Source organism: Staurois parvus, unplaced genomic scaffold, assembly GCF_062004578.1.
Source record: "Staurois parvus isolate SC_StPar_1 unplaced genomic scaffold, SC_StPar_1.0 ptg000445l, whole genome shotgun sequence".
Taxonomy (NCBI): domain Eukaryota; kingdom Metazoa; phylum Chordata; class Amphibia; order Anura; family Ranidae; genus Staurois; species Staurois parvus.
Genome location: NW_028318241.1, coordinates 3,324,815 through 3,337,373, shown reverse-complemented (window position 1 = coordinate 3,337,373; position 12,559 = coordinate 3,324,815). Strand labels below are relative to the sequence as shown.

Below are 12,559 nucleotides of genomic sequence, written 5' to 3'. Positions count from 1 at the left end.
TAGGAATGCATTGAAAACCAATTAATCCGTTCCGGAGGTCAGAAAAAAGTAAACGCTACTAAAATACCACATGAGTTATTTTATAAAGTCATATAGTATTTTAGTAGTGATAAGCATGTGTTAATGTTTTAGCTGTCAGCAGGGTTCCCCACTGACAGCTGAATGTAAAAGAATTGCCGGCAATTAAAAAAAATAAATAAACGGTGTGGGGTCCCCCCTCCCATCCATACCAAGCCCTTTGGGTCTGGTATGGATTTTGAGGAGAACTCCCACGCCAAAATGTAAAAACAAATGGCGTGGGGGTCCCCCCAAAAATCCATACCAGACCCTTATCTAAGCATGCAGCCCAGCAGGTCAGGAAAGGGGGGGGTGAGCGACCGCCCCCCCCCCTCCTGAACCATACCAGGCCACATGCCCTCAACATGGGATGGTGCTTTGGAGCAGGGGGGCTCCCCCCCAAAGCACATTTTCCCATGTTGATGGGGACAAGGGCCTCTTCCCCACAACTCTGGACGGTGGTTGTGGGGGTCTGCGGGCAGGGGGCATATAGGAGTCTGGAAGCCCGCTTTAACAAGGGAGCCCCCAGGTCCTGGCCCCCCCACCTATGTGAATGAGTATGGGGTACATGGTCCCGCTACTCATTCACAAAAAAAAAAAAAGTGTAGTGTGAAAAAAGTCAGGACACAGCCTTTGACAAGTCCTTTATTAAAAGAAAAAAATAAAAGAATGTCTCCCGCAGTAGATCCAATGTCAATCACAATGTCCGCCGCTGCCGCTGACCCTGACCCGGAAAAAGAATTTTAAAAAAAGGTTCCGCTTTCGATGATGGCCCCGGTGGTTTGACAGTTCTTAAATATGTAAGATTCGCGACCACCCGGGGACATCACCTGACTGACCCCGCCCCATGTGACATCATTGATGTCACATGGGGTGGGGTCACATGCGTCACATGCGAGGCGGTAACCGAGGTACATCTGTAGTATGTATTTCATTTGTGTGTTTAGCTGTTTGCTTGGTGGTCAGCAAACAATATTCTGAAGACATTTTCCTGCATACAAGCTGCCTGATTTACTGCACCAGGTGACAGAAAACCCAGTGATGCCACTGGGTTGAACATAAAAAAATTGATCCGATTCCCCCATACACACATTCAAGGTGGATGGAGGAATCCCCCCGCTGAGCTATTGTAATCTCACAGTGAGGAGAACTTCCCGGCGCCAGAATACACTGATCAGTGTTGCCAGCTATAGCCTGTGCATTGATCAAGCAGGGAAAGCTCAAAAGGGCAGTTGTACAGAAGTTAATCTGTACAATTATAGTGCCTATACATGGATCGAAAGTCAACCAGTCCCTGTTGAACTAGTGGAATTTCCATCCGTGTAAGACCAGCTTAAGGTCCCAATCTCACACGCATACATACACATACAGTTGTGTTCAAAATAATAGCAGTCAGACATCACTAACCTGATCAATCACTGTTTTTGGTAGAAATTATATTTCTACATGGCAAATAATTTACTAGCAGGTGTAGTAGAGTAATAGAAATCCAACAGACCCAACAGTCATGGCATGCATGCTGCTGATTCTGTGTAATTGAATCACTAATTGAAAGGGGCATGTTCAAAATAATAGCAGTGTGGAGTTCTATTAGTGAGGTCATTCATTCTTTGAAAAACAGGTGGCAATTATTGCCCTTATTTAAGGAAGGAAGGCAGCAAATATTGTACATGCTGGTTACAGTGCATTTCTCTCTGAAATTCTGAGGAAAATGGGTCGTTCCAGACATTGTTCAGAAGAACAGTGTACCTTGATTAAAAAGTTGATAGGAGAGGGGAAAACCTATAAAGAAGTGCAGAAAATGATAGGCTGCTCAGCTAAAATGATCGCAAATGCTTTAAAATGGCAACCAAAACCTGAAAGATGTGGAAGAAAGCAAAAAACTACCATTTGAATGGAAAGAAGAATAGCCCAAATGGCAAGGACTCAGCTAACAATCAGCTCCAGGAAGATCAAAGAAGGTGTAAAGTTACCTGTGAGTACTGTTACAATTAGAAGACGCCTATGTGAAGCCAAGCTATCTGCAAGAAGCCCCCGCAAAAAAGACGTGCTGAAGAGGTTACAATTTGCCAAAGAGCACATTGACTGGTCTAAAGAGAAATGGCGCAACATTTTGTGGACTGATGAAAGTAAGATTGTTCTTTTTGGGTCTAGTGGCCGGAGACAGTTTGTCAGACGACCCCCAAACACTGAATTCAAGCCACAATACACTGTGAAGACAGTGAAGCATGGTTGCGCAAGCATCATGATATGGGGATGTTTCTCATACTACGGTGTTGGGCCTATTTATCGCATACCAGGGTTCATGGATCCGTTTGAATACATCAGAATACATGAAGAGGTCATGCTGCCTTATGCTGAAGAGGAAATGCCCTTGAAATGGGTGTTCCAACAAGACAACGACCCCAAACACACCAGTAAACGTGCAACATCTTGGTTCCAGACCAACAAGATTGACGTTATGGAGTGGCCAGCCCAATCCCTGGATCTTAATCCAATAGAAAACTTGTGGGGTGACATCAAAAATGCAGTTTCTGAGGCAAAACCAAGAAATAGGGAAGAACTGTGGAATGTCGTCCAATCATCCTGGGCTGGCATACCTGTTCGCAGGTGGCAGAAGTTGGTTGACTCCATGCAACACAGATGTACAGCAGTTCTCAGAAACAGTGCTTATACAACTAAATATTCATTAAGTGATTCAAAGGAAAGCAAAATCTTCAAACATTTTTCAGTTTATATAGTGAATGTTTGAGTTTGTAAAGAAGAATATAAACACTGCTATTTTTTTGAACAGTCTAATATTCACTTTTCTTCAATTTTTTTAGAGTAACAACACAAATTTGATATATTTTTCTTCATGTTTTGATTTGGAATAGAATGTGTAGTGTTCCCAATGCATTTGTGTGTATGGAAATAAAAGCTATTAGAAGGATTTTGAGCTTTATTCACTTTTTTCAACACACTGCTATTATTTTGAACACAACTGTATTAGGGCCAATTTTAACAACAGCCAATTAACCCACCAGCATATGTTTGGTTAACTGAATTGCCTTTGTGTACACTAAAATGATAAAGCTCAGATGCACATAGACCTAAGACGAGGAGCAGATTCGTGAACATTTTTTTAATTAATAGGCCCATAGTAATACTCTATCTCAACTCTGGCTCAAAAAAAAATTCTGCATTTACATATTACATATAAAGTGCTGACAGATAGTATCAAAATAATGCCTCCAGTTACAGGAAGTGTCAATGAGTATTATGTATGATAGTTCAGTCATCTTAAGGGAAATCTTTACAAAGAGAAATATGAAGGTTGCCGTTGCTGACCTCTATCTAAAAAATGTCTAAAGACTCAGACTGGCTTACTATGAATATCATCTTAGGGCACAACATTTTTAGCCTCCCCATGGAGTCTCTGACAGCCATAGCACTGTGACTCGGGGTGCTGTCGTGATGAAGGATCCGACGTGAGACGATCTCAGGGCGAGCATGATAAAATCTTTGTCTTAAGCTACCAAGAACCTTCAGGTAAAATCTCTGATTCACAGTTTGACCAACAGGTACATATTCCTTATGGACAATTCAATGTGAATAAAAAAAAACAATGACCATTGATTTGAAGTTTGATTTGCTCGTTTGAGCTTTCTTGGGGTGTGATGACATGGGTGTGTGCCATTCTGAACTTTGTTTTTTCATCTCGGGATTATACTTAAACACCCAGGATTTAACTCCCGAGATCACTCGACTCAAAAAAATCAGGCTCTCTTTCCAAACGGGCCAACAGGTCTTGGCAAATGAGTTGGCGGTGTTCCTTCTGATCAGGTGACAAGTTCTTTGGAACAAGTTTTGCACACACTTTTCTCATGTTCAAATCCTGAGTCACAATTTAATGAACAGTTGACTCAGTAATTCCAGTTTCCTTTGCAATCATTCTGATAGTTGAGAACAGACCTCACTACATACACATACTGTTCGATTTTTGATGAAGAGGGGCGTCCTGATCTTTATGTTTTCAACATCTTCTCATCTTTCTTTGAAGGCCTTGTGCCATCAGTACACTTGTGCAGATGATAGCGGAGCTTCTCCATAAGCTTTCTCACAATTTCCATACTGCTGTTCCAAATTCGCTTTCCATTTTTTTTTAATACAAGGCACTTGAACAGGGTGTCACAAAAAAAAGAATGTGTGGACTCTGACAGGGCTGGAATGCAACTGATCAGTGTTCTAATGTATACCTAGCACTCTACCCCAAGGGACCTTGGCCAGCTTCTCCCCTCACAGAGCCCTTCTGGAGCATAGAATCGTTATTCTCAATATATTCTGGACACACCTCGTACATAGCTCATAATACTGCATAAAAAAAGCGGTGACTGCTGCTATCCAGAAAGAGTGAACAAACACAAAAAAACAAATATTAAAAGAGAAGTAGGGTATTTGTTTTTTTCCCCAAATCATATTTATCTAGGTGGATGCAGTATTGGTCGTGTGCTCCATCTGTCCCCTGCCGGCTCTGATTGTGAGAATTCAGCGATCACATGACCACTGACTGCTGAGTTCTCACAGCCACTCTGAGTAGAGCTGTCTGCTTTGCCCCTTCAGCACTCACTGGAGTGCTGGGCTGTGGAGGGGGAGGGGGCAGCTGGCTCAGGCTCTCAGTGAATCGCTGAGACGCTGAGCCAGGTGCTGCTCCAAACTCTGGGGTGGATCTCGACCTTAAAGTCAGAATCATTCCCCAGCCTGGACCAGGCTTCAGGCCGCTGTCAGCTGAAAACGGGTCACAGGAGTGCAGAACGAACTGCACTCCTGTGATCCACAGGAGAAGTACAGCCAAAAAGCTTTGGTTGTACTTCTCCTTTAAATACAAAGTGTATAGCACTGCCGAAACAAAATGTAAATAATAAAGTGAAACAAAAAGAACATCGTGTCTCTTGATTAATTAAACTTAAATACAATCTAAAATAAAAGTTCCTGTTTAAACAAAGACTTTTTTTGGGATTGTAATTATTTTATGTTTAATTGATCATAAGACACATTGTTATGTTTGTTTCAGTTTTTATTATTGACATTTTATTTTGGCAGTGCACACTGTATTTCATACCTCCTTAAACGATGTCTGCCAAGTACCTCCAGCTGCATATGATGTTTTACTAAAGCACCCCAAATGACTACAAACATATTTTCAATATGTTCTAATATATATATATATATATACACACAGTTGTGCTCAAAAGTTTGCATACCCTGGCAGAAATTGGGAAATTTTGTCATTGATATTGAAAATCTGACTGATCATGCCAAAAAATGCTCTTTTATTGAAGGATGATGATCATATGAAGCCATTTATTATCAAATAGTTGTTTGGCTCCTTTTTAAATCCTAATGATAACAGAAATCACCCAAATGGCCCTGATCAAAAGTTTACATACCCTGGAATGTTTGGCCTTGGTACAGACACACAAGGTGACAAACATGGGTTAAAATGACAATTAGAGGTTAATGTCCCACATCTGTGGCTTTTTAAATTGCAATTAGTGTCAGTGTATAGTCAATGAGTTTGTTAGCTCTTACATGGAAGCACTGACTAGGCTATATACTGAGCCATGGGTATCAGAAAAGAACTGTCAAAAGTCCTGTGTAACAAGGTAATGGAACTTTATAAAGATGGAAAAGGACCTAGAAAGATGTCCAAAGCCTTGAATATGACAATCAGTACTGTTAAATCACCTAGTAAGAAGTGTAAATTTCGGGGATCTCTTGATACAGGTCAGGTCAGGTAGACAAAGAAAGATTGCAGCCACAACTGCCGGAAGAATTGCTCAGGATACAAAGGGAAACCTATAGGTAACCACAAGAAAAATACAGACTGCTCTGGAAAAAGATGGTCGAGATGCCACAAAGAAGCCTTTACTGCATCAATGACACAAGAAGGCCCGGTTAGGCATGTCAAGGTGTTGTCAGGCATATTGTAACTGGGCTTTTTTGTGGCATTGGTGCAGTAAAAGCTTCTTTCTGGCACTTCGACCAAACAGCTCATTTTTGTTCAAGTATCACTATATTGTACTCCTTAAAAACAACCACAACAACTTTTTCCAGAGCAGCCTGTATTTCTTTTGAGGTTACCTGTGGGTTTTTCTTTGAATCCCAGACAATTATTCTGGCAGTTGTGGCTGCAATCTTTCATGATCTACCTGACATTGGCTTGGTATTAAGAGATCCCCGAACTTTCCACTTCTTAATAGGTGATTTAACAGTACTGATTGGCATATTCAAGGAATTGGACATCTTTATATGTCCTTTTCCATCTTTATAAAGTTCCATTACCTTGTTATGCAGAACTTTTGACAGTTCTTTTGTGATCCCCATGGCTCAGTATCTAGCCTAGTCAGTGCTTCCATGTAAGAGCTAACAAACTCATTGACTATTATACACTGACACTAATTGCAATTTAAAAAGGCACAGATGTGGGACATTAACCTCTAATTGGCATTTTAACTCGTGTGTGTCACCTTGTGTGTCTGTACCAAGACCAAACATTCCAGGGTATGTAAACTTTTGATCAGGGCCATTTGGGTGATTTTTGTTATAATTATGATTTAAAAAGGAGCCAAACAACTATTTGATAATAAATGGCTTAATAAGATCATCATCCTTCAATAAAAGAAAATTTTTTGGCATGATCAGTAATATTTTCAATATCGATGCCAAAATTTCCCAATTATATATAAGATAAAATAGTACTTTAATGTAATTGTATGCAAACAACAAAATTTATCAAGACACTCTTTACAACAGCAATTAAAAAAAACAAAAAAAAACATTTCTCAACACATCCACACAGACATTCCAAAAAGTAAAATTTTACATAAAAAAATCTCTGATCCAAGATCCAAATATGGCAGCACATGCAAATGAAGATGCAGCAGCTGGGTGCTCTGTAGAGCAGTTACAGCAGTGTGAGAAGAGGGCTGTTTTTATATATATATATATATATATATATATATATATATAATATACTATATAAAACAAAGTAATACATATTTTAGTTTTTATTTTCTTTAGGACAAAAAAGGATTTCTTTTAGTGATATTGTATTGCAAAAACTATTTACGTTTTTATGCAATCTATAGACAAAAAAAAGTAATAAAACTAAACAAATGCACCTTTTTCCCTATTTTTAATTAAAAAAAAATAATATTACAATTCTGGTACACAGCATTGCAAATTGATTTACAAAAAAATATCTTTTTTTAAAAAATGTGTGCTTTTTTAAGCAGCACTAACAACATGAACAAGCAAAAAAACAAAACAAAACAAAAAATCTAAAAATATTAATGGCTATATAACTATAAATGAAAAAAAAATCAGTAGGAAAATAAAAGGAGTAAAGAGTTAATTAGGGCTTAATAAGGTATGGTAAGAGTTAATAAGGGTTTATTAGGCCAAAAATTGCATTTACTTGGGTTTCTTTTGCTGACATCATATGCAGATCAAAACTCATCCCTTTGATCTGCAGATGAATGAAACAGTAAGTATAGCAATGGGGTTGATTTACTAAAGGCAACTAGAATGTGTACTCTGCAAACACAGAGCTTATTCTTACATTGTAAGCTCCCAGGATCAGGGCCCTCCTAACCTTCTTGTATTGAACTGTATTGTTGCTGTATTGTCTCCTGTTATATTGTAAAGCGCTGAGCAAACTGTTGGCGCTATATAAATCCTGTATAATAATAATAATAATTCCTTGCATATGATTGGGTATTCCTGGCAAAGTGAAGCTTTATCCCATTTACTAAGATCTGGAGCGACTTCATTTGCAAAGTGCATAGTCTATTTGCCTTTAGTAAATCAACCCCAACGTTACAACATGCATCTGAACAGTGTTTATGAACACTGTGCTGGATGTCTTTTTTTTTCTGTCAGTACTGCTGCTGTATTTACACAGCAACTCTCAGCTATCATTCTGACAGCCAGTAACTACTGGCAAGTGAGAGGGGAGGGGTGGGATGGTAGGGGATAGAAGAATAGGTCAGACCCCCTTCACAGACCTTTTTCAATCTTAGTTATCACCAGAAAATGTGGCCCCTACAAATGATTTACCCTCACTTTTTGCTTGTAGTTTAAAGCAGAGAAGAGATAAAACCCGTCATTTATTTTTTGCTGTCTCTGTCCTGTTGGGGAAATTTCCATTTATGTCTAGCCCTGAAGGCACAACAGAAAGTTAGAGGAAATCTCTACAAAATGAGGGGAATTTCCCCTTAGCCTACTTTCAGACAAACAGGTGATCACATTGGAAGTTTTCCCTCATCTCTTGTTCTGGTGGCAGCTCTACAATTTAGGTTTTCCCTTCATTTTTTGTCTTGGTGACAATGGTCACCAGTGCAAATAAGAGGTGAATCTCACGATCGTTGATACAGACTGCAATATAAATTTGGAAGGGGGTCTAACCAACAACAGCTCAATCCAAAATAAATAAATTTTGCCTTTACATACATTTTAATACTGACTAATGCAAATAGACTTTTGGATAATGTCATGCATTGAATTAAAGGCCTAAAAATCAAAGTCCCACCCTCCACATGACCTTTGCTAAACCAGAAGACCTACCCATAGACAGTACTGTCTGATGGCTAGAGGACCTTCTCAACCACATAAGAGTTTGAGGGGAAGCTTGCCGCAAAGCAACCTACTGGAATTCTGTGCCTGTTCTACCTTTATGAACTTTGTTGCAAGAATAAAGTGATTGTAAACCTCAGACATGAAATATGAACAAAGCACATCCCTCTATAGTGTGTACTTGTCTCAATGCAGGACACCAAGTGTAATTTCTGTCTGCTGTCTCATTCCTCTACTATTAGCATGAATTACTTTTGATGAGTTTCCTGACTTCAAGAGAAAAATCGTGACAGGGGAGGGCACAGCCGGTGATTGACAACCTCAGCATTGTTCCAGTGTGTTGTGTAAAGGTGGGTGGGTCTCTCCCCTCCAATCAGCTATCAAAGTTCTCCTCACTGAGTGCAACATGAGCTCCCTGCCCCCTGCTTTTCAGAGTTAAGAGATCCTGTGTAACTTCTGCACTTTGAATGGATGTAGGGGACAGATTGTTGTAGATAAACAGGTACAAGCTATGTAGGAGGGTTTGTTTCATCTCTGTGTATCACCTGAGGCCAGTCACTTTACTGGGTATATGTAAGGGTTTATAACCACTTTAACTAATCTTCCACTTTCATGCACTTAGCATGTGATTGGTTTCTATGGATAATAAAGGAGATTATTTTTTAAAAACACTGATAAACAAGGCTGAATATTTGTGCTATTAAATACGTTCTGTTGACAGCAGAAGATATAGAGTGGCTGAGCCTCTGCTAAACCATTTTCTGGAATTCCCAGGGCTGGAAATTGGTTAAGTAAATAGAAGAGACACTTTTGGAACTCATTATGCCCAAATCCATTTTGCTGTTCATATTGTCTTGTCCTACGCAGAACATTTTTATAGACAGCTGCAATGTAAACACCACAATAAATATATCTGTTTACATTGCCACACTGAGCACACAGTGGGAACAAGAACCTTTCCCATCTCACACAAGTCAGGGAAACACTGCCATGGGCTACGGATGAGCATTCCGACATGCTAAAATGATTTGTTTTTCAATTTATTATACTTGTAAGTGAATGACAGAGTTGCTATACCTTGCTTTAATCTGATATGGCCTAGTGAAATGTAATAGGCAATTCTGCAATCATTATGGGCACAGGGAGCTGCAGCTACACAGGGGCATTAGCAGCAGGGAGGGGAGGGAAGGAGATTTAAAAGAAACCTGATGAAGAGGCAGCACAGGGGCTAAATGGTTAGCACTTCCGCCTGGCAGTACTAGGGTCGTCGGTTCAAATCCCAACCATGGCACCACCTGCCTGGAGTTTGCATGTTCTCTCTGTGCCTGCGTGGGTTTCCTCCAGGTACTCCGGTTTCCTCCCACACACAAGACATGCTGGTAGGTTAACTGGCTCCTGTCTAAATTGACCCTAGTATGTGTATGTATGAATGTGAGTTAGGGACCTTAGATTGTATGCCCCTTGAGGATTAGGAACTGATGTGAATGTACAATATATATGTAAAGCACTGCATAAATTGACGGTGCTATATAAGTACCTGAAATAAATAAATAAAGAGGGAGGCTGCCATTACCCACATACCTCTAAAAATTTCTGTTGCCTGACTGTCAAGATGACCGCTCTTCCTTCAAGACTTCGAGTCATTGACCTGGAGCAAGCATGCAGATAATGACGTAAGGCTTTTCTCATACTTTCCTGATCTGCACTCAAAAATGAATGGGCATCATACCATGCAAGTAACTTATACTTTCACAACCAATCAGCAATAGCAGCCTCCACATTTCATGTGTGCCAGGTTTAACAGCTAAAATTCTGCTATGGTCTGTATCCCCCCTATAGTTGACTTCAGATCTTCGTAAACACCTATACCTTCTTCCCTCTCATCTTACTTGACTGATTTCAGATGCAAAGTGTGTAATCCTGAGATATAAGGGATACAGGGGGTAAAACTCACACCAACACAAATGAAGCCACGCTCATGGATGAAAGACATCCCTGCCACCTCTGCTGCACTCCTGGCACGGAACCATTCTCATATCTACATTGTTACTCTTGGACAAAGCAGGGTATTACTGTACACTGATATTGTTGTGTAAGGGGAACACTGCGTAGCAAGTGTCAGTTTACATCACTCAAAGATCAGCATACATATGAAATATCTTACATTTCAAATGCCCTCAAAAGTTTAGTTCTGCTATGGCAACCTTTGGCTGTAATAATAAAGCAGTAAAAAGCTACTGAAGAATGAGGTATAGTAAAATTGTGAGTGCAAATCCAGCATTTGTACAAATAAAGACAATTATAATCGTGAAGCTTATGGAGGATTACAGTGACCCTTGAACAATTAAACCGCTCTGCTGATATGCAGAAGAAATGATGTTGTTGCTGGACCAGTGGACAGATTTCATTAGGCTAAACCCTCCATGGCTTCACTGGAATTTAGATCCACAGGAATTATGATATGTTCCTGGCATAAAACGAGAAGAAAATGATACAATGATGGCAACAAAGTGATATGTACTCTACAGTCCTCTGTAGTCTCATTATAATCCCAATATATCTGTCTATCTATCAAATGTGCTGGAAACATAACTTAATAAGTGAGACAAAATATCTAGTGGTAGTGCTTTGTGAAAGGTGTAGGAAGGTATTTTGATTTCTTTTGGTGTAGGCTGCCATAGTTCCTAACAAGCTCAATTATTGTATACCACCAGTGTGGATCTATAAGGCTACAGGGTCAAGCCGAGGCAGAAGCAGAACAGGTACTAGCCTTGGGCACTGTTCTGCTGAGGTGGGAGACTCTTCTTTCTCTGTATTGCCCAGGCGTAATACTTGTACTGTGCAGGACTCAGCTGTCAAATAATCGTGGCTCTTCCCGTGTAATCAGCAGCACCCCGCTCTGCATGACAGAACGGCTGTCACAGAGTTCTGGTGATTCCAAAGGGAAAGCTATGTTCTCCCTGTGTAATCTCCAAGACTGAACAGTTTGACAGCTCAGATAATGACCTACATTCATATATGAAGAAAAGCTACTACTGAAGCTTTCATTCATGAATTACTGTTATAAGTAAAATTGAAAAAAAAAAGGTTTTAATGTTTTAAATAATATTTTAGTCCCTTATTAACCCTTGCTGAAAGATGATAAGTTTTTCACTCATTATTCCCTCATTCCCTTAGCATTTTAATTTTTTTTAACTTATTTTAAAATAATTTTACTTTAAATTTATTTGAAATTTGTGTTTGTTATGCTTCGTACCAGAAACATGATTCTAGTGCCTTTATCAAAAGGAACAATATTGCAAAATAAAATTTGTTAACCCTAATTATTTTTTTTTACTGTAGAGCTATATTATTTTATACAACTTTTATGTCTGCTTGAAATTCAGCTTTAGGGCCAGTTCACACTATGGAAACAGTCCAGATGCATTCGGGGTGCGTTTCCTCATGCCCGTTTTTGACGCGTTCCAGTCCATTTTTTATGCGTTCCAGTTCATTTTTCCCATTTCATTTTCTTCAATTGAAATAGATAGGGACATGTACATTCCAGTGCATTTTTGGTGCGCTCCGGTGTGTTCCACTTTTGTGCAGTCTGTTGTACTTTTAGAAAAAAAGAAAGCAATCGGAACGCACTGGAACTACAAGCACTGATGTGAACTATGACATTGACAACCATGTAAACTACTTTCTGTGCATTTTGGATGCAGAAAAAGCACACTGAAACGCATGAAATCTGAACTGCCCTTGAACTGACTCAAATTTGCTACCCTGTTTGGGACTATTGCAGTATAAGGCATTTTATTAATGTGTTACTAAGCTACATAAGGAGAAATAGTGTGGTTTTCTTTTAACTTCAGTTAGAGACTTTGCAAGGTTCAGTATGTAATGG

The 12,559-nt window shown here is 39.5% G+C and overlaps 1 protein-coding gene across 5 annotated transcripts in view; it reads right to left on the bottom strand.

The window, feature by feature from the left end:
* The window catches only part of LOC149453630 (3',5'-cyclic-AMP phosphodiesterase 4D), a 1,049,085-nt gene that overhangs the window by 294,448 nt on the left and 742,078 nt on the right, over positions 1-12,559 (bottom strand). The window lies entirely within an intron of this gene.